Source organism: Lissotriton vulgaris, chromosome 2_1 (genome assembly GCF_964263255.1).
Source record: "Lissotriton vulgaris chromosome 2_1, aLisVul1.2, whole genome shotgun sequence".
In the NCBI taxonomy this organism is placed as follows: Eukaryota; Metazoa; Chordata; class Amphibia; order Caudata; family Salamandridae; genus Lissotriton; species Lissotriton vulgaris.
Genome location: NC_141687.1, coordinates 2073659255 through 2073681665, shown reverse-complemented (window position 1 = coordinate 2073681665; position 22411 = coordinate 2073659255).

Sequence of the window (22411 nt, the reverse complement as noted above, 5' to 3'; positions counted from 1 at the left end):
CCCACCCAGTCCTAATACACTAAATCCTGTCTGGGAGGTGCTCACACCTCTGTGTGACAGGATGGCTATTGTTCCATCTTCCTCTGCTGATGTTTGGCACAGCAGCAGGAGGGCAGAAATGGGTCTCTGGTTGGCAGCAACCTTTTTAGGCTGCCCGGGACCAGAGGGCTGGTACCAGGAATGCCAGGGGCCATACGGAGCTCGCTTCTGAGGGCTGAAATCATACCGCCCACACCGATTACCGATGTGAGGGTAAGATTCCACAATGTTTGACGCCTAACATGATAAGGTTACTTTCAGCCGTTTTACAGTTGGTCAGTACGCGATTGCATCATGCTACTCTATATGTCGTAAATGACTGATACACTTACAACCTGGGAGAATGGACTCTATAGCTGGAGGGGTATTCTGCTCTTGCAGTGGCACCCTCTCACTTAGAACCAAGAACCCTGCCCTCAGGATTGTAAAGGCTTGCCAGAGGGGTGACTTATAGGTTTTAAGTGCAGTGACCCTTAGATATAGTAAACCTATATCTAAGGTAAGTGGTGCATGCACCAACTTACACAGGCTGCAATGGCAGACCTGTAGTTCCATTTTGCATGGCCTCCCATGGGTGGCACAATACATGCTCCAGTCAATGGGAGGCCTCTGGAGTACCTATGCCCTGGGTGCATGGGTACCATATACTAGGAACTGGCATGGGTACCCCAGTATCCAATCTGGAGTGTACCTAAATACCTGACATAACAGTTTAGGGAGAAAGCAGATAGCTGGGGGTCCTGATTAGCAGGATCCCAGTCAGACTAGTCAAAAACCAGCTTAGCACCAGGCAAAAAGTGGGGGTACACATGCAGAAAGATCCTACCTTCCTACAATTATTCTCACATGAGGACGATAGCGTGAATGTACAGACAATATGTTCTCCTTTTTGTTCTGGTACACCTTCCATAACCACTATGAGAAAATCATGAAAGAAAAGAGTTTTCTCTCCAACATAGTTCATCAAAACCCAGCAGAGTATAGCATTTTATGCCTCTACCAAGGGGTGATTTATATTGTGACCAAAATCTTTATATATGTACCTTTTTGTGGTCCTCAAAAACAAGCTTTCACTAAAATGCACTGCAATGCATTTCATTGGGGACCATGTCCCAGAGTTCTGTAATGGTTGCCACAACTTGTTGTCCATGTGGTGGCCAGCCAATCAACGGTGGTCCCTTTGGGAAGACCCCACATGCCCTTTCGGGTCAGGGTGTGCTCACCTGGCACCCTTTTATATGTTTTAATTCATTTTCAGGACACAGGGACCATTTCCTTTATTCACAAAATGGTGCATGTGCTTCCTGGTGCCAAAGGAAAAGGCACTTATTCTTGCGATGGAAGGGCGCCTTAGTTCTCAGCTAATAAGACATGCAGAATATCCTTTAAAATTTAAAATAATCTGCAGATGTCTGCTTGCTGTTATAGAAGTCCGTTCCTTGTTGCTAGGACCCTCAAGTCTGCAGTCTCACAAGAAAGACTGTGGTTTCACTCCAAGCACTTACAAAAAATGTCAAGTCAGTATAAATTACCACTTTGAATTTTTAGCTCATTCCAAGACTCAAGTGTTGAGACAGTTCTGTGTAGAAACTTTGTTTTTATATTGTGTGCACCGCCCACATGCCAGAAGTCAGTTTTTAAGGCCTTATACCCATCACCCCAAAAAGGGTATCCAGAGACGGTTGCCAGCAAGGCCTGGACTCAACACACCTAAGGTAGTGTCCATAGACCGTGGCCTGTTTATCAAGGTCAAAGATTCAGCACTTTCAAGACATCGCCCACAGTGAACAAGAATGTGGAATAAAAGTGCCCTTTTAGGTGTGTTGGGTCCGCAGCATCAAAGAATAGTCCATGGCATATGATCACAATTTTTTCATTTTCTAAAAGTTTAAGGAAGGCTTTTGATATTACTGCCCCCACAGCTTGAGGGTCAGTATGTGCTTATTCTGCCCCCTTATGTGGCCTGTTGTTTTTCTTTTTCAAACACGGGGACCATGTCACGCATTCTGTAATATTATGAGCAAAAGAAAAAATTCTTTGGCAGTCAAACAATCACAGCCTTCAGGCCTGCTGTCTCTGTTTTGAGTCTTCGAACCTGAAATTGACGATGGGAGAACAACACTTCCTCATCCAATGGGACAAGAAACAAGCCGTTATCTTCAGGCCCTGAGATTTCACTCTAAATGTTTGGAGATTATTGTTAATTTTTCCTTTTTCCATCCAGCATGCATGTTACAATAGTCACAAATATGAAAACACAGTATTGAAAGACCCACTCTGCGTATAGCGGACCTTCCCATACTGTAAAGGCCAGCAGTCCTGTTGCAGGCCATAGGGCTGTTGGTAAATGGCTTCCTACAGTGGAGCCAGCTAATGCTGAGCAATTGTAAACCAATGCACCTATTTACAAACTGTTGTAGTACGTTTAATACTACGACAATGACACTACTCAGATACTACAAAATGCTATTCACTAAGCTACGTGTGTAGGTGTCCTCCTTAGTCTCTCCTAACTTTCATGTTCTTAGATCTGCACCCGCGTAAGCCTCCGTATTGGTATGAAATGTGGTAGGGGAGTGGCTGGAAAATGGGCAATACCTAATAAAAATGGGAGGGGTTAAGTGAGGATCAAGGAAGGGTCTAGGAATGGTGAAGGAGACATGAAATCACCCACAAAAGAGTAGGAGCATTGCTATTTACAACTGAAGTTCGATAGATACTACAGCCAAAACTGTGCCAAACAGTTGTAAATGTACTCCAGCTCAGACCTGAAGAGAGTTTAGCACCAAATATGGGCAGCAACTGGTACTGCAACACCCTGCCGTAGCAGAAAATGGAGGTAGGGACCCAAAATAGAACCCCAATAAGAAATAATGTTAAAATTAATTCATTCATTTCCACTTTCCCAAAAATATATATTAATTGAAATTAATTTTAGAAAATAATATATGTAAAAATATGTATTATTTTATTTTAAAAATATTTTTTAACCGTTTCTAATGTAAAAACAAATGTAACTTTTAACAAAACGGATTACAATAATTTAAATTAATTATATACAAAGCTTTTAGTACACAGTTAATAAATAAAAACATGTTACTTTTGGTAGGTATTTTTTAAATCGATCTTTTAAGAAATATTTATAATTTAATTTAAATTATTTAAATTAATTAAATATTTAATGCAACAGTCTCTTCCAGTCTCTCCTTCCAAAAGACCTCTTTGCTGTTGTAACCGAGGGCCATGCTTACCAAAACATACATCCTTTACAATACGGCTGCTGGCAAGAGGCATTGATGTATACCTAAATCATTCTAGAATGCATTATGAACAGGATTTTCAATGGCTTGAGAGGTCGTTGATCTTGGGGAGATAGGCACCTCAATCCCATTCCAAAGGTAACCTAGCACTTTAAAATCTTGGAAATGTGTCTGATGTTTTTAATGATTGGGAAAACACTGTTTGCTACCAGCGTGGTCTCCAATGCCAAATCAGACCCTTCCATCAAACATTTTTACATCAATGTAAAACCTTTTACATTTATATGTTCCAAGACTTCATCTTTGTCCCCCTTCAGGCTCACCATTGATACAACCAATTGTTTGGATAGCAGCCAATGAATAAACAATCATATGACTCTAGTTTTTCCTACCCATACACATCAAGTCTCCTTACTATGTATCATTTGGAGAATCAATCACACCAAAGAAAATGGCCTACCCTACAAGAAAATATCGCAGTATGATTCAATCATACCTATACAACCCACTGCGCAAACCTGATGAAACTAGAGGCCAAAACATATTGAAAGTAGAAAAAGAGAAGGCCAACCTTTTAGATCAGATTGATCAAGGTTTTGCATCGCCCTTGCGTCGTCGACGGCGACTCAGCTTGAGGCAAAACCTAGAATGAGATTTACCATACCACGCAGATGCAACCTGGCTTGCCTTGTGTAGCTTGGTAAATTTGGTTTAATGTTACACTGCGCCAGGATGGCATTACATAGGTAGAGCAGGGCTGTTCCCCCGCATCCCGGTATTCTGCCACATTCCCATATTTACCAACACCCGTAGACCTGGGAATGGGTCAGAATTGTACACTTTCTGGATTGAGGCACAAATAATAGAAATATTTGTAATTCTCCTCATTACTTCCTCTTTCTCAGTATGCTACATTCTGCAGCAAACCTCTAAAGATTGTGTTTGTGCAGGAAGGTGTCCCTTTCTGCACAAAAACAATCCTGCTTGTAACACAGGCTCAATGGAGCCTACATTGGCGCTAGTCTGCACTGATTGCACCAGCGAAGGGAGAGGGCAGGAATGCACCGTATCATGATAGATATGGCACATTCTTGCCCTCTCACTGTCACGCAGTGTAACACATCAAGTTGCCTTGCTGCGTTGCACTGCGTGACTTCATGATGAATCAGGGCCTACATGTTTCTGCTCAATGACTCTGGAATGATCTACACCCTCATTTAAGACTGCCCTAAATGATAAAATCTCAAATGAAACGTTTAGGATCCTCCTATTCAGTCCCAAATACTTACCCAGCCTCCAAATGACCTATCGATGCAACCTTGGTCTATTATAAATGCCTGTTCCTAAATTTGTAATTTACATTTCAGTTGTTTTACTTATGCTTATATAATGTGAAGTAGTGTGGCTCACTGGTTAGAGGCGGCAGACCCGAGAGCAGAGGACGGCCCGGGACCAGCGTTCGATTCCCGGCGCGGCAGGTTTCTGGACCAGGGTCAAAACGGACTCGATAATTCTCTCGCCTCGGTGCCCACTCTGATCAGCGATCACACTCGGCAACTCTGGGCATTAGCTTGCCTCATCTTCACTAATGGCCCCACCAGACTGCCGGCGATGCCTGGTCTCACCCTGGAGATACCCATTAAGGGACCATCTCTCAGGGAAGCCAGGAAGGGTTTCGCAGCGGTCGAAGCGCCTTGGGAGTGCGCTATATAAAATGCCTATACATACATACAATGCATATTCTTGCATTTTGGAAATCAAGCCTCTGCTTCCACGTGTACAGGTATGAGGTGTTTATCTGTTCGAAGAGGCATTTGCTATAAATAGTCCAAATAAAACACTTAATAAATACATGAAACAGAGAGAGGCATGTTATTTAATTAAAAGAGCCCTTAAAGTTATCAAGTGCTCAATTCTTGAGTACATCAAGATAAAAGGGCTGCACATGGTCAGGTAAGTCCACACCAAGTGCACACGCCGGCATTTAAACTCCCTGCATACCAGACCTAATGACAGGGGCATATTTATCAACTATTCACGCAATGCAGCAATCCACCTTTCTGTGCTGCACTGCATGAAAGGAGAGGGCAGGCATAAGCCGTATTTAAGAATATACAGCGCTTTCCTGCTCTCTGTCTGCGCTGGCGCACAAACCGCTGCCTAGCACCAAGGCAGGCACACTTGCACCATGGTGCAAGGGGGCCTGAGTTGCAGGCAGAAATGATTTTGTGCAGGAAGGGGCTCATCCCTGCGCAAAAACAATCCTCAAAGGCGGAATTCATAAAATTGGAAACAAGAAAGAGAAATAAAGATATTTCTCTTTGTTGCGCCTCTGGTGAGGAATTGTACAATTCTGATGCATTCCCAGGTCTACCAGTGCTGGTAAATCTGGGATGTGTCAGAATGCATGAGTGGATCTGCGGGAACACCCATCCTCCACTCATGGCATGCCTCCCAGTCCTAGAGTAACGCAAGGCAGTGATTCTTGCTGTTTGTAGTTACTCTATATATATCAAGCCGTGCATGGCCACGCTAGGTGGCCTTGTGTGGCTTGGTAACTCTCATTTAGGGGCACATATCACAACTATTCACACACGCAAGCCACTTTTCTGCCCTGCGTGGAAGGGAATGTGCAGTATATTTAACAATATACAGGGCATTCTTGCTCTCTACCTGCACTGGCAGAAAAACTGCTGCCTACGCTCCAAGGCAGGCACCCTGCCTGAGTTGTAGGCAGGTTTGTTTTCTGTGCAGGAAGGTGCACCTCAAAGGCATTTTCCTCTTTCTAAATGTGCAGCATAATTCAGCACAAATATAAAGGAAACAACGAGGAGAAATAAACATATTTGTCCTTGTTGCGCCTCTGGTGGAGACTCATTCCCAGGTCAACCAGTGTTGCATAAGTGGATGCATGGGGGCACCATGCTCCCCCCCATGGCATGTCTCCCGGCCGCAGAGTAACTCAAGGCAGCGACTTGTGCTGCTTTGAGTTACTCTAGATTTACAACGTCATGCAGGGCCAAAAAGGTGGCCTTGCATGGCTTGGTAAATCTCCTTTAGGTTTTGTGTCGCCCTTGCATTACATTGTGTAGTGCAAATAGTAGATAAACCTTGGTAAATATGAGCCAGTGTTTTTACTTTTATTTATATGGGGTATTAAGGTATTTACAAATAACTGGGAGCCTAGTGCCAGGTGTTTAAGGTCACAAAACACATAGGATGATGTTCGAATACATCAAAATCTACACATGTGAGTAGCATATTTTTGGAGAGCAAGAAGGAAGAATCACTGTAAAACGAGACTCGGGGTGCTGGGCAGGGAAGGCAGGTGAGAAGTTGAAAGTCTGGGATCAGAAGAATGGCTTGTACTGTCGAAAAGTCATTAATACTAAAGGCATTTATTCTAAAGCCTCAGTGCCTAGACAAAAAACACACTTTGTTTACTTCTCCATTCCTTCTTGGCATTCAGTAGTAGAACGCTGTACTGCCCTTTGTGCGAAGATGGCCAGGAATTTGAGCATGACTATGAGGCAGTCTCATATGTTCTCCTTCTTCATTTGTGCATTCCACGGTTGGTCTTGAGTTTGATGGAGGCCAGTGAGAGCACTCAGTTGAATTGCTCCTATGTCAGGGAGATGTGGTTGATTTGTTGTTGATTTGTAAACACTTGGTCATACAGGACAGCCTTCGGTTGAGCTGGGGGAATGAGAGACACCTCTGAGAACGAGACTGCACCCACTGAGATGGGACTGGACTGTGACATGGAGTTAACGTTGTGTAGAGGAAGGACTGGCTTAATTATTTAGGCGATGTTCCTTTATTACCATGCTGTACTGGGTTTGTTTTCCAAATGATTTTTGAAGGAGGGATTGGTGTCCAGTTGGGAGACAGAGCTCTTGGTGGAGGAGGTGAGGCTGGGTTACGAGTAGGGGATAATGGAGGTGTCAACGCTCAGCACTACTCTCACAACACCATAACTGCAGATATTTGGTATGTAACTGTTACCACGCAATTTTTAGCACGCAGCACCGTTACCATGGATCCATTACCACGCAAAACCCATTACCACGGATACCTTTACAACGCATTATTCTACAACGCAGGTACTATTACAACGCATACCATTACATCGTAAGTTTTGGTAAGTTTATAGGTAAGTTTATCTTTTTTAAATAACATTTATTAGGGGTATTGGTATTTTTAGGGTTCAGGGTTGGGTTTGCGTTTTGGGGTACAGGGGTATTTTTAGGTTTCAGGGCTGGGTTTGGGTTTTGGGGTACAGGGGTATTTTTAGGTTTTAGGGCTGGGTTTGGGTTTTGGGGTACAGGGGTATTTTTAGGTTTTAGGGCTGGGTTTGGGTTTTGGGGTACAGGGGTATTTTTAGGTTTTAGGGCTGGGTTTGGGTTTTGGGGTACAGGGGTATTTTTAGGTTTCAGGGTTGGGTTTGGGTTTTGGGGTACAGGGGTATTTTTAGGTTTTAGGGCTGGGTTTGGGTTTTGGGGTACAGGGGTATTTTTAGGTTTTAGGGTTGGGTTTGGGTTTTGGGGTACAGGGGTATTTTTAGGTTTTAGGGCTGGGTTTGGGTTTTGGGGTACAGGGGTATTTTTAGGTTTTATGGTTGGGTTTGGGTTTTGGGGTACAGGGGTATTTTTAGGTTTTAGGGCTGGGTTTGGGTTTTGGGGTACAGGGGTATTTTTAGGTTTTAGGGTTGGGTTTGGGTTTTGGGGTACAGGGGTATTTTTAGGTTTTAGGGCTGGGTTTGGGTTTTGGGGTACAGGGGTATTTTTAGGTTTTAGGGCTGGGTTTGGGTTTTGGGGTTCAGGGGTATTTTTAGGTTTTAGGGTTGGGTTTGGGTTTTGGGGTACAGGGGTATTTTTAGGTTTTAGGGCTGGGTTTGGGTTTTGGGGTACAGGGGTATTTTTAGGTTTTAAGGCTGGGTTTGGGTTTTGGGGTACAGGGGTATTTTTAATATATATTTTCAAATTTAAAAATTACAATTTTTTTCTTTTTTTATTATTTAACTAATAAATAATTAAATATAATACTTCTAAAATAATTATTTACATTATAAATTAATATTATATACTTAGGGCTGGGTTTGTGTTTTGGGGTACAGGGGTATTTTTAATATATATTTACAAATTTACAAATTACAATTTTTTTAATTTATTTAATAAATAAATAATTTAATATAATAATTCTAATATAATTATTTACAATATAAATTAATATTATATACTTACCTATAATTATACTTACGATGTAATGGTATGCGTTGTAATAGTATCAGCGGTGTAGTGTATTGCGTTGTAAAGGTATCCGTTGCAACATGACCTGCGTTGTAAAAAATCTGTGGTAATGGTATGCGTGCTAAAAGTACGCGTTGTAACATCATATATCCCAGATATTTTCACAGCGCATCTTACGCAGTCTTAGGTGACCTGTGGGGCATTTCCATTGTGAACTTATGTTGGCGTCTAGCAAAACAGGAGAAAGGAACTCATACATACTATATCAGTAGTTTCGGGTAATTCGAGATGAGGCCTTGTTGATCTAAATAACAAAATATTAAAGAGAACGTATATTCTTTCTGGTGTTATATTTGTTTCTAAAATCCTAGTGTCTACTCTTCTTGCGTAATAATTGTAATTGCTAATGTGGAATTGGTGCTGTAGCGTTTGTATATTCTATCAGGAATAAAATACTGTTCACTCCACATCTGGCTGTAAATCATTCCATATTATTAAACATTTCAAACAACTTAGGCATATGATTGGATTGTTGAAAATTCAGCCTCACCTTACTGCAAATGATGCTCCTAATTTAGTGGGTTGCGTTATGTACTTTACTTATCTGTCCTCTACATTCCTGATAACTGGAAATTAGTGCGGGCAAAAACGAAGCCAATTTACTGCTTAAAAGACACCTGCAACATATCTGAAGCACACTCAATGCAGTACAAAAATAGACTTATCTTCTGAACATGGGTTACAATTTGGTGAGGATTCCTCGCTTAGGATACTATTTTCCTAAGGCCTACAGGGACAGATTAGTGCGACTGAAACCAAAACACATCCATAGTGTAGTACCCAATACCTAAATGCTCACCCTCTTTGCTTTACCTCACCATCTCATGTACTTCAGTCATTTTTACCTCTATTTGAGTGTAGCCTGCTTGTCTCCTGCTCGCTGTCAGGTGACGCGCCTCTGTTCCTCAGAGCTGCTAAATATGGGATGCTGAGTGTTCACCTGGGTACCATTTACCACAGACTCTAGCTGTATCTCGACACTAAGAAAGGGAGTTAGCTCAAGAACATACACTTGGTCATCAGAAGCCTGGGACCTCCTTCATGATAAACCCGAGAGACCCCCTTGTGCAGTTCTCTGACGTCAAGAGCAACATCATGAACTGATAGAATGGAGGTGCCTTCAAGTACAATTAAAAGGCATGACTCCTTGCCTAAAACCCATCTGACCTGCCAGACTCGAAATCTCGCACGTTCGCTCACCTCTCCTAATTGTTAGGCATTATATTTCACCTCAGAATGAGGGTGCCTCGGCTCTAGCTATCTCTGGAACAGTCTACTGTAGGAAGAAAAACATACAAAAGCGTTTGCACAGCACAACAGACAAAACATAAGAATATGTATTCTTTGAACCCTCCTTAGACCTGAGAGAGCGCAATTTGAATACAAAGTATATAGTAACCATATTTAGACGTATATGTTATAAACGTGGGAATGAAACGCATATCGTAATGTAAAGTTGGCGACTATAGCATAAAGGCGAATGAATGTGATAACATGGTATAGGAAATGTAAATGTATTCATACGTTAAAATGCATTAGATTTAGAAGACCCGTATACATGAAGGATAAATGTATAGAAATGTGTAGAAATGCATAGGAAATATCGAACGTGCACAGTAGAATTCGTGTACGTGTGTAACTTTAAACATGTGTAACTTTAAACGGAGAAACGTGGATAAATGTATAAGAGAACTCACATAAAGATGTAACCAAGGAAAATGCATAAGTTATATTCTATGCAGTCGTATTCTATGTATTTCACATATTTGATGTAGAATGTATTTAAGTATAACTAGGGCTTTTGCTAAAGTACGAATATATAAATGTATGCCAAAGGTTATACTGTGTAGAAGGTTTTGTAGGAATGCTGGAAGAGTTTAGGTCATTTGTGTTTATAACCTAACTGGTCAAGAGTTCGAAGGAGCATAGTCACATGAATGTAATTTAGAGGGCTTGTGAAGGTCGTAAATAGCTTGATGTAGACGTGAGAGCCAAGAAGTCTAGCACTTGTTAGATTTAAGGTGACAATGCCGGACGGAGCTTATTGCTCGAACGTGAGGAGAGACACTTTGAATGTAGACTATGTTTTGACAAGACCATTCACAGGACCTAGCAGGGTCAAGTTAAGAGACATAGAGTTAAGGCCTTGTCTAAATTCATATGTTACATGATCTGAAAGGATCGATAAATGTCGACGATGAAATGATGAAGATGACATCCAAAGGAGAAGGGTCAACTTAACGGACGACGCGAGGAGTGGACCAATGGAAGAAGCAGGAAGTTGACATCATCGGGGAAAGTCCGTGGTGGGCATCAAGGGGCGTTCCACCCACACTGTGATTGTGTATTTTAGGGACAGCACCCCGGGGAGGAGGTAGCAATTGGGAGATTAGGAACAGCGAGACGAATTGCTCAGAGCAAGGGGGAAAGGTAGATGCCTTGAGCAGATGCGCTGAGACATCAGAAGCGCATAGGAGCAGTAGGCCGAGGACCCTTAGAGAGCAGATGGGTAGGCAGATAGGGTACTGCTTCTGAACTTAAGATTTCCTTTAGAGGCAAGAGAGTTTGAACTTCTTTGGAAGTCAAACTGCTGACACCTTTTTAGGGAAGGAACTTGCGAAGTAGGATTGTCACGTAGCATAGAGTAGGGACAGATTAATTTGATGATATTTTTATCTTACAGCAGATGACGCAGAAGGAACCACTTTACACCGAAGCTTAAGCGGCTGATATTGAAACTGATTTTGTATTTTGTATACTTTGAGATTTTTATCCTGAGTGGATTGTATTGCATTCAAAATCAACCTTATATAAACTCTTAAAACTTTATCAGTTGTAAGTGGTTCTTCAGAGTGGCGTCAGTTAATGGGGTTTATCTAACCAATGCGGGGGGGGGGTGGTCCTTTCCTCAATGACAGATACTAGCGGTCCAAAACAGATGAATGGGATTCTTTATTAAATTTATCGTAATCATAAATTGGTATCAAAATCTCATTCCCAGCAGTTGGTAGCAGAGTATGATGGTTATCTTCTTGAGGAAGACGACCTAGGCCAGGTTAGTTTACCCCAAGGTCCCTAGTCATCGTCGACCAGAAGAAGAATCGCAGCCGAAGACGGTGCTGACGGTGCGTCGAGAGAAAAGCAGCAGAGTCGGTCGAGAGTGAGTATAAGGGTCATGCGTTGTAAGATTGCGGTGTTTTATGTCGTTCCTGTGTTGTAATGTCAAGCGGAGTTGAATGCCTGTAGTGTGATTGAGGGAAGGTTGTGAGCGTGCGCAACCGGATGAAATCTTAAGCTCCAGAGAAGGACTTAAGTGGTTCGGGTGTATCGAACACCCAGAGTAATTTGTCTACCATTGAAAGGGGGTCATGAGGTACCATTGATTTCCCGACAGACCGATGATAGGGGGAGCGTATGTGTGAGTGAATGAGTAGCGGACGCTGGTCGTACGTTTACTGCGTGTAAGTAACCTATCAGTTAAGGCAAGTGTCCGACCGTAAGAGGAAAGACGCTGTGCCAGTTGAGGTAGCAATTACAGTTAGACTGTGGCCGTACAGTCAGAGAAAAGTGATCGCTTGGACGGAAGTAGTCATTTTTCAATGTATGAATGAAAACGCATGTGAAATCGTGAGACGAGTCGAGAAACGAGGGAAGCTGCTGAAGAAGAGACAAGCGTCGTCAGCGTAGAGTCGCGCTGAGATTGGACAGTCAGCTTAGAACTGGGCTGAGATAGGCTGATTAGCGAGAGTCGCACAGGGATTGGTGGTTGTTATCAAGACGCAAATAGGTAAGAAATATCATACGTTACCAAAATGAAGTGTTTTAAGGGTTTAGGGAAAATCTTTAAAAAGAAAAGGAGAAATTTATATGCCGGAGAAGAAGCTCCACCAGAAGGCACACCAGCATATCATATGGCAGTAAATGTAGGCTTACACTCAATACTGTGGATTTCCGAGTGGCATAGGCTAACTGAAGGGCAAAAAGAACTGGCGTTTCCAAGATTTGGAACGTTTAAATTAGAAGTGTTGAACCAACTGAAGGCGACGATGCTTTCAATGAGACCTCTACCGAGGCCAACACAGTTTGAAGCTCTTGGTGTGTGGTTTAGAACAGCACACGAAAGGGGCGTAAAGAGGCGACAAGAAAGAGTGAGAAGATCAGTAAAGGCAGTGCAGGATGCTAAATGGGACGATGAAGCTAAGAAATGGAGGGTGCAGAAGATAGAAGCGGACAAACTGTTCACCATGATAGAGGCTACGGGAGAAAGGAAACCTCTAGAACAAGAGGATGAGGAAAGCGAGTCGGAGGAGGATCTGATAGAGAGGCTATTGACAGACAGACCACCTCCATACAGCGGAGAACTTGCGAGTCCCATATTACCGCAAGTAGACGGAACTAGGTGGGGGGAATATAGGTCGATCCCAGTAACAGAGTGGGACGCTACTAAGACTGTAGAGATACCCCAAACTAGTCCGGAACAGAGAGTAGTGGGAAGATTTGTGGTTCAGAAGGTGCCGGAGACGCAATGCGCTAGGTCATACCAAATGCCGGACGCTTTGCAAGTCCCGGTCACCATAGGCCCTATTGTGTCAATCTACAACCCGGAAGGGGTCCAGCAGGAGGAACAGGCACGATGGGACAATGAAAGAGCAGAAGAGGAGAATAGGAATGCCACCATGAATCCCCACAGGCAGATACGAGCACCAATAAGTCGGAGTACCCCATTAGATTCTGCAACAGGTCCCAGGGTAGAACAGGGAGGTCGAAGAGGGCCAATGGATTTGAGGGGTCCTAAACCAAAAACCCATAAGGAATTAAGGGAATACCTGAGAGAATGGGACGCGGCCGAAGAGGCTCGGAATAAAAGTTTAGAAACGGGATCCGAATGGAGAGAGCAGGATAACAGGATTCTCTCTCATTGTGGAGCTGGCGAAAGCAGCCCCGAGTGGGAGGGAGGAAGCCAAGAGAGCAGAAGAGATACTTATCCTACTGATAACAGCAATAGGCTAATGTGCGAAGACAGAAGTGCAGGGTGTGGCGAAGTGCCTCGCGTCACCTTCAGTGAAGGGGAACGTAGGACACAGGAGTACCAGAATACCTTTAGGTGCACACACCATGCCCCAGGTGAGAATGCGAGACATTGGAGTCACGGAAATATGGAGAGTCGCGAAGCGTCTCGACATACATCCGGGGATAGTGGAAGGAGTCACGGGAATTTAGGGAGTCGCGAAACATCTCGCCATGCATCCGGTGATCACGAAAGAGATCACGGGAACACGGAAGATCGGCGAGGGCCTTTCATTTTGTTAAGCGACACCAGACGACAAGCAAGTTATAATGGGCTAGAACCGAACGGTGGATCCTATCTCACATCTGGAGAAACCGAGCCTGAAAATCGGAACGTAGGGTTGGGGGACGGAGCATTATTCCACCATACACCACGTGGAGATGGAAAGGCTTGGGATCTCGAAGGGTGGGAACGAAAAGATGGAAGGAAAACTCCTCATAACTCACCTGTGCTCAGGCGTAGGGCGCATAGTGGAGGTGAGAGGGATATGAGAGAAGAACACAGAACTGAGATGCTGAAAGCTGAAATAAAAGCAAAACGGCTTGACGTAATGAGTTTGAAGGCAGATTTGGATGAATTGATTGATGGCACAGTGGCACTAGAGAGATTAGACTCGTATACACCAGATGAGATACTGTTTCTATCCAAAGATGTTACTCGAAGAGCGAGGTCAGTTCATGAGAACTTATCTAATTTAGCAAACAGGTACATGGTAGACCTGTCACGAACTAAGGCTTTACAGAGTAACCACAGGCTAACTTGCACAGATCAGGATTTGGATGATCGCAGAACGATCGCGCTGAAAGTACATATAAGGGAATTGATCGTAAGTATCAGAATATGGAGAGATCTGGATAGATGGGAGGAAAGATGGTCCAGAAAGGGCTCCGTTAGACGGAGTGTACTTGAGGGCTCCCAGGACACAGGCTTGATGCGAATGGAAGCCTTCCCTTTGCGAGAAATCGCGAATGGAAGTTACGTTCATGTGCCTTGGAGTAGGGGGGATTTGGCGGCATTCACCAATTCCTTCCCAAAGCTTAGGGATAATCCTGTCGAGTGGTATAGGCAGGTAGAGAGATTCGTGAAGATCTCGAAGGTACTGTGGATCGATTTGAACACACTGTTCGATATCGTAGTACCCGGAGACTTGTGGACGGCGTGCAAGCTTAGTGTTGAATGGCCCACTTCTGAGCCATCAAGAGATACCCGGACGAATGGTCCATCTGATAGAGTCATGGAAAAGTACGAGAGAGTAATAACATGGCTAAAAGAGAAAGTGCCGGTACAAGACATAGACTGGGTAAAGATAGATCGGACTACCCAAGAGCCGAAAGAGACAGTGCATGAGTTTTACGAGCGATTGCTGAAAGCATTCAAGCAATACAGCGGGTTAGATGTGATGGATCCCAAGGACATAGGACAGTTTGTTTCAAAGTTTGTCCTCGGATTAAGACCAGAAATATGCCTAATGATCCAACAGCATCTGATCTGTTGGCAGAACAAACCTTTAGACGAGATTCTGAGGTATGCAAGGTACTGTAGTGACGAGATAGACTCGAAGGCAAAGAAGCTTAAAGAAAAGTTAATGCTAGTGCAAATGCAAGCTGCTGGAAAGGATAAACCGCGGCAGCAGGGAACAGGAACGCAGGCAAAGAAACAGAATAATCAGAGCAGAGACGAGGAAGAGAGACCGAGACCGAGAATGGATATCGCGACACTGAAAAAGACGACGAGATGCCATCAGTGTAATGAGGTGGGACACTGGCGACGCGAGTGTCCTTACAATGTTGAGTCAGGGGAATTAGAGCAGGAGGAGGAAGAGGTTCAGAACAACGTGGTTAAAGGAGCCACAGTCCCGAAGGGCAAGTTTGTCAAAGGGGGGACTCAGACTCCTCGAGCCCCGTTTCCTCAACCACCTCGCATCTCAAACGGAGGGAAAACCTACAGACAGATGCCATTGTTTGTAGGAGGAGAGGAATGTTACTACGTTGATCCTCTTACAGGGCAGCGGGCGAATAGGGAGGAAGATTGTACTCTAGGAGCCGCCTTGGAAGTAGATCAGAGAGGACCATACGTCGTAGAGGCGGAAATAGCGGGATGTCCTACAACCTTTTTGGTGGATACAGGGGCCACTCGATCCACGTTAAGATCTGCAGTAGTCCCGGGTCTGCCAATATCAGGAGAAACGGTTCAGGTGGTAGGAGTCGCGAACAAAAGGATGACAAATCCCTTGACCGAACCAGTGTCAGTAAGGATAGGGAATTACAGTGACGAACATCAGTTTGTGATCTGCGATTCTAGTCCTGTGTGCTTATTAGGGAGAGATTTGCTGTGCAAATTAAATTGCACGATACATTGCACACCCGAGGGAGTAGAAGTGCAGACCAATGATGAGGACGCTGATTTTAAAGTTGTAAACTCAAGGGAATGTGTGGAACTTTATCCTACCTTAACAGTGGAGGAGCTTCCGCAGGACTTGAGAGAGAAAGTCTCAGCTGAGGTATGGGATTTTACTGGGGAAGAAATAGGATTGATCAAAGGAGTAGACCCGGTAAAAATCTTGGTAAGACCCCATGCTGAGTACCCAAGAACACCACAGTATAAGCTAACGCCAGAGACGATTGCAGGGATTAAGCCTGTGATCGAATCCATGATTAAGCAAGGGATACTGAAGGAGATCGTGGGAAGTCCATGTAACTCCCCGATCATGGGTTTGCAGAAACCTAGTGGAAAATACAGAATAGTGCAGGATCTTCGAAAGATTAACAACATTGTTGTCTCATGTTGTCCAGTGGTACCGAATCCATCAGTGATATTGTTTCAGATACCGTTCCAAGCTGAATGGTTTACCGTGATAGATTTGTGCCAGGCTTTCTTTTCGATACCGTTAGACGAAGAGAGCCAGTATCTTTTCGCTTTCAAGCTGGAAGATCGCGTCTTAACATGGTGTCGTATCCCTCAGGGGTATACAGAAAGCCCATCGATCTTTAACCAGTTATTGAAACGAAATCTTGAGAGTCTAGTACTGCCCAAGAATTCAGTTCTGGTCCAGTACATAGACGACCTCCTAGTTGCGTCAGAAACTGAGGAAGCTTGCAGAGAAGACACCATCACCTTGTTAAATCACTTGGCCGAGAACGGACACAAGGTGTCTCCAAGTAAATTGCAATATTGTAAGACTGAGGTGCAATACTTGGGCCATAGGATTGAAAAGGGAAAGCGGAAGGTGTCCCCAGACAGAATAGAGGCGATTATGAAAATGAACGCGCCTACGACACAAAGAGAAGTCAGGATGTTTCTAGGCATGGTTGGTTATTGTCGACAGTGGATAGCAAACTTTTCACTGAAGGCCAAACCATTATTACAACTGACGCATAAAGGAGTAAGTGATCCGGTACCATGGGACAAAGAGTGTTTAATGGCGTTTTTGCAGCTGAGGGAGGACTTATGTCGTGCCCCGGCTTTAGGAATGCCAGATTACACCAAACCTTTTTTGCTTTACTGCTGCGAGAGAGAGGGATGCGCTTTAGCGGTATTAGCACAGGTCCATGGAGATGCGCGCAGGCCAGTGGCGTACTTTTCGGCTACATTAGATCCAGTAGCCGCAGCGTTGCCCGGATGTCTCAAATCCGTAGCTGCAACGGGTGTCAGCATTGAAAGATCTGAAAGCGTAGTTATGGGTCATCAGTTAGAAGTGTATGTACCCCATTCTGTAGAACTGTTAATGACCAGGACTAAGACTCAGCATCTGACGAATAGCAGGCTCACACGCTACGAGCAGGTCATACTGGCTGCCGAGAATGTGACCCTAAAGAGATGCTCTGTCTTGAATCCTGCAACCTTGATGCCACTTCCGAATGAAGTGGACGACGAAAATTGTACAGAACATGACTGCCTCGATGTGACTGAACTATGTACCAAACCGAGACCTGATATCGTAGATGAGCCATTGACAGACCCAGACGAAATTTTCTTCGTTGATGGTTCATGCGTAAGAAACGATGTCGGTCAGCTGAGAGCAGCTTATGCAGTATGCACGATTACCAGAGTTATAGAAGCCGCTTGCCTGGAAGGAGTACACTCTGCACAGGTAGCTGAAATTGTGGCTTTGACTCGTGCTTGCTTAGCAGGCGATAGACTTCGAGTCACTATATACACCGATAGTCAGTATGGTTTCGGCGTAGTTCATGATTACGGGCAGTTGTGGTCTCAAAGAGGTTACATGACCTCCTCGGGTTCTCCTATTAGGAATGGAGAATTCGTGAAACTTCTGTTAGAGGCTTTGCAAAAACCTTTGGCCATAGCTGTGGTCAAATGTGTAGCACATACCAAAAATACGGATTTTGTATCACTAGGAAATAAATATGCAGATGAGGTAGCGCGTTACTGCGCAGAGCAGGGATATTCTCACACTGATGCAAAAGTGGGGGGAATCCAGGAAATGACTGAATTGACCATGTTGTTAGACACTGTAGATACGTGGGATGAATTGAGAGCAGTACAGGAAAATGCACCAGATAATGAGAAAAAGGGCTGGGAAACAGCAGGGTGCGAAAAAAGTGAGATGAATTTCTGGGTGTCTGCCGACGGAAGGGCAGTATTACCAAATGAACTCATTAGTCCAATGGCAAGGAAATTGCATGGATCAGCTCACATAGGAAGAGATGCTATGGTGAGAGTATTCAGACAAACGTGGTTTAACCCTAAATTTAGAGTAGCGGCAGAAGCAGTGTGTCAGCGATGTACGATCTGTCAGCAACTAAATGTGGGTAAGAGAACACCAGTTACTTTAAGTCACATAGGAAGGTCTGGGGGGCCTTTCAATAGGATGCAGATTGACTTCATAGAAATGCCTCCATGCAACAGACTCAGATACGTTTTAGTGATTGTTTGCATATTTTCTAGATGGGTTGAGGCTTACCCTACACGTAGGTGCGATACACTTACAGTAGCAAAATTGTTACTTAGAGAGTTGATACCGAGGTTTGGGGTGCCATCCTCTTTGGAATCGGACAGAGGAACTCATTTCAATAGCGAAGTGGTGAAGATGCTGTGTTCAGCTTTAAATATCGATCAGAAGTTACACTGCAGCTATCGACCGGAAGCTTCAGGGATCGTAGAGCAACTTAACAGTACTATCAAGTCCAGACTGGCTAAAGTTTGTTCATCGACATCCCTGAGTTGGCCAGACGCACTTCCAGTAGTTCTCATGAGTATACGTAGCACACCTGATAGAAGAACAGGCCTCTCTCCACATGAAGTGCTAATGGGGAGAGCTATGAGGTTGCCATCGGTTCCGACTGCAGCGCTAGTGAACATCACAGACGATTTGATCTTGGACTACTGCAAGGGACTATCTGATGCCGTAAATTCTGTGTCCCTCCAGGTCCAGGCTGCAGAGGTTCCATCAGTACAAGACTTGTGCCATGACCTGAGTCCAGGAGACTGGGTCCTGGTGAAGAAACATGTCAGGAAGAACTGCTTAGACGTGCGTTGGCGAGGACCGTTTCAAGTCATACTTGTAACGAATACCGCAGTGAAGTGTGGAGGTCTGCCAAACTGGATACATGCCTCACACACCCGAAGAGTGCCAACACCTCCAGAAGACACAGCTCCTCTCTCGGATGAGAATCCGGCGGGAAGCGGAGAAGTCATAGAGGGGGAAAGCCAAGCTGTGGAGGTGATCGAAGAAGCTGAAACTGTGTTGGAACAGGGCGACGAAGGTCAGGACACGAGTGGGACCGAAGTTGCCTCAGGAGAAGAAAGTAATTGGGAATCCGACACAGATATCGAGCAAACTGAGAGTGACCAAGAGACAGGTCCTGGAACAAGGAGCGGAAAGACGGAAAGCAAAGAAGCTAGTTGGCCGGAGAGAAGGAAAAGGCCAAGTTCGGAAAGGAAAAAGGAAAGAACTCTTGCCCCGATCGCTGAAGAATCGGACCAGGAGGAAGAAACGACAGATTCAGGAACTGAGACTCCACGAAGATCAAGAAGGGTACGTGTGCCCTGCAGAAGGTACGCCACCCCAGAGTGGACTTATCTAGCAGATGTATTGGGGACAGAAATCTGGGAGAGTGAAGAGTGTGAAAGTAACCACTCTCGATCCAGTTGTGACAGTGGAGATATGGATGTTGGCGCCTGGGCTCGAGACTGAGGGGTTACTGACTTTCACACTTCCCATACCCCCACGTTTGAGTAAAATTCAAGATTTAGTGCTAAAAAGACTACAATTTCCAACAGTTGGACAGCAAATGACAGAAGAAGAAGAAAAAGTTATTCGTTTTGAATTATTAATTATTGTTGTGAAAGCTGCAGGTCCGAAAATAATTGTTGATGCATAAAAGACTTTTGTACTTATGTTATAAAGAAGAAGATAACCTAGCGCCGAGTGGAAAGAAGAATAAAATTAGGGATTACATTTAGAGGACGGAGAAGGGCTAGGGTTGTCTGCTGCTAAGAAGAGAAAAAGACATTGTGGTGAAAAAGATACCTGTTGATAAAAAGCACTTTAAAAAAACTGTGAAAGCAAACAAGCAACCAAAAACTGGAGAGAGAACTTTCGCTGGAGAACGAGGTACGCTGTTTTGATAACATGGAGAGCGGCAACCCAAACAGAAAAGCTAGATGTATAGTAGGTACACTTATAGCAATAGTGATATTTCTCATAATCATAGTAGTAACGATACCTTACATGACAGGACATGAGAATGATAAAAGAATAGCAAATGTAAAAATTGTAACGACTTTGAAACCTGCTCTTGTGGGAAAGAAGGAGGAGAGCAATGTTATACGTGAGAAGGCGTTACTTACAGATGAAGCTCGTAGATTACACATAGATGAGTCACAGGGAAACTTTAGGTCAAATGCATATGCCAAGTTATTGTACGAATATATCGATGCCATGGAGGCCAAAGATTGCTACGTTTGTATGCAATTGCCGGCTTCTGTAGACGAAGGCATTAGATATCACCATCTCCCATTGACTTATGGGATAACATGTAGTTTACTGCTTAGTATATTCTACGGTAGAGAAGGGTTTGAGTACTACTTTTCAAATTATGATTCGGTACTGCCTGAAGTTCCGAATTATAAGCAAATGAATAAGTGGGACTACTACAAAAAGGAAGATAGACTAGCTAAATTCTTTCTTCCTTGGGACACATTAGATACATCGTATGCACGTAGAAATAATCTGACTTGCAAAGTATCAGAAGTAGAGAAGAGGTTTATAGCACAAGTAGATGATCGATGCAGACGGCAGAAGATTCTAAAAATGTCAGGACAATGGAAAATAGACTGGACAGAAGAAGAGAAGGCACATAAAAAGAAAGGTAGTAATGGTCCAATAGCATTGGATAGAACGCAGAAAGGAAAGTTATGTTTAACTCGAAGCAAAACGTATTATGAGAGTGAATTTGTAGGTGAAGTTAGTTGCGAGCACTCTTTTAGGTTAGAGCACTACACGAAGGATTTTATGAAAGGGATGCAAGCTATTCCGAATGTGTATTTTGTATGTGGGAGAAATGCCTATGTAAAACTTCCAGATAATTGGTATGGTTCGTGTTACTTGGCAATTGTCTTCCCCAAAATATATCATGCAAAGGATTTGGCGATAATAGAAGGAAAGGCTTCGAGGAGAACGAAAAGGGAAGTAGGAGATGCAGAAGTAGTAGGAGATGTATTTGGAGCGATGTTTCCATTGTTAGGTTTGATTCTTAACGATGTTAAGATTAGAAGGTTAGCGACAGTCGTGGATAGATTGTCTGCCAGCACTGCAAGATCATTAATGTTAGTAGAGGGGGAGATGCAGTCGATTAGAGCAATGGTTTTACAGAACAGACTTGCTTTAGATGTAATATTAGCAAAAGAAGGCGGAGTTTGTAAGGCTTTGAAAGTTCAGGAATGTTGTACTTATATTCCTGATAATTCAAAACCACTCGAGAAAGTCATACAGAACATTACACAGATTCATCAAGAAATTGAAGATTTATCAAAAGTAAATGTTTGGGAAAAAGTAGGAAATGGAGTGGGAAAGGTTGGAAGTTGGTTTGCTAATCTAGGCAAAGGTATAGTTTGGTATATTTTAAAGCCTGTATTAATAGTATTAATTTGTATAATTACATTATTAGGATTAGTAAAATTGTATAAATGGTATAGGTCGAACCAGTTACAAAGATCGATGAGAGACCAAGAAAGGAGACTAGCTGTTCTACAAGATCAACAGTATAAAAGTCTGAGAACACTTGAATCGATGAAAAGAGGAACTGATGTAACTAGTTCGGTATAAGAGATGTATTCAAATTGCTTTTAGTGATGACTCCTAAAAGTCATCAAAGGGGGGAACTGAGAGAGCGCAATTTGAATACAAAGTATATAGTAACCATATTTAGACGTATATGTTATAAACGTGGGAATGAAACGCATATCGTAATGTAAAGTTGGCGACTATAGCATAAAGGCGAATGAATGTGATAACATGGTATAGGAAATGTAAATGTATTCATACGTTAAAATGCATTAGATTTAGAAGACCCGTATACATGAAGGATAAATGTATAGAAATGTGTAGAAATGCATAGGAAATATCGAACGTGCACAGTAGAATTCGTGTACGTGTGTAACTTTAAACATGTGTAACTTTAAACGGAGAAACGTGGATAAATGTATAAGAGAACTCACATAAAGATGTAACCAAGGAAAATGCATAAGTTATATTCTATGCAGTCGTATTCTAT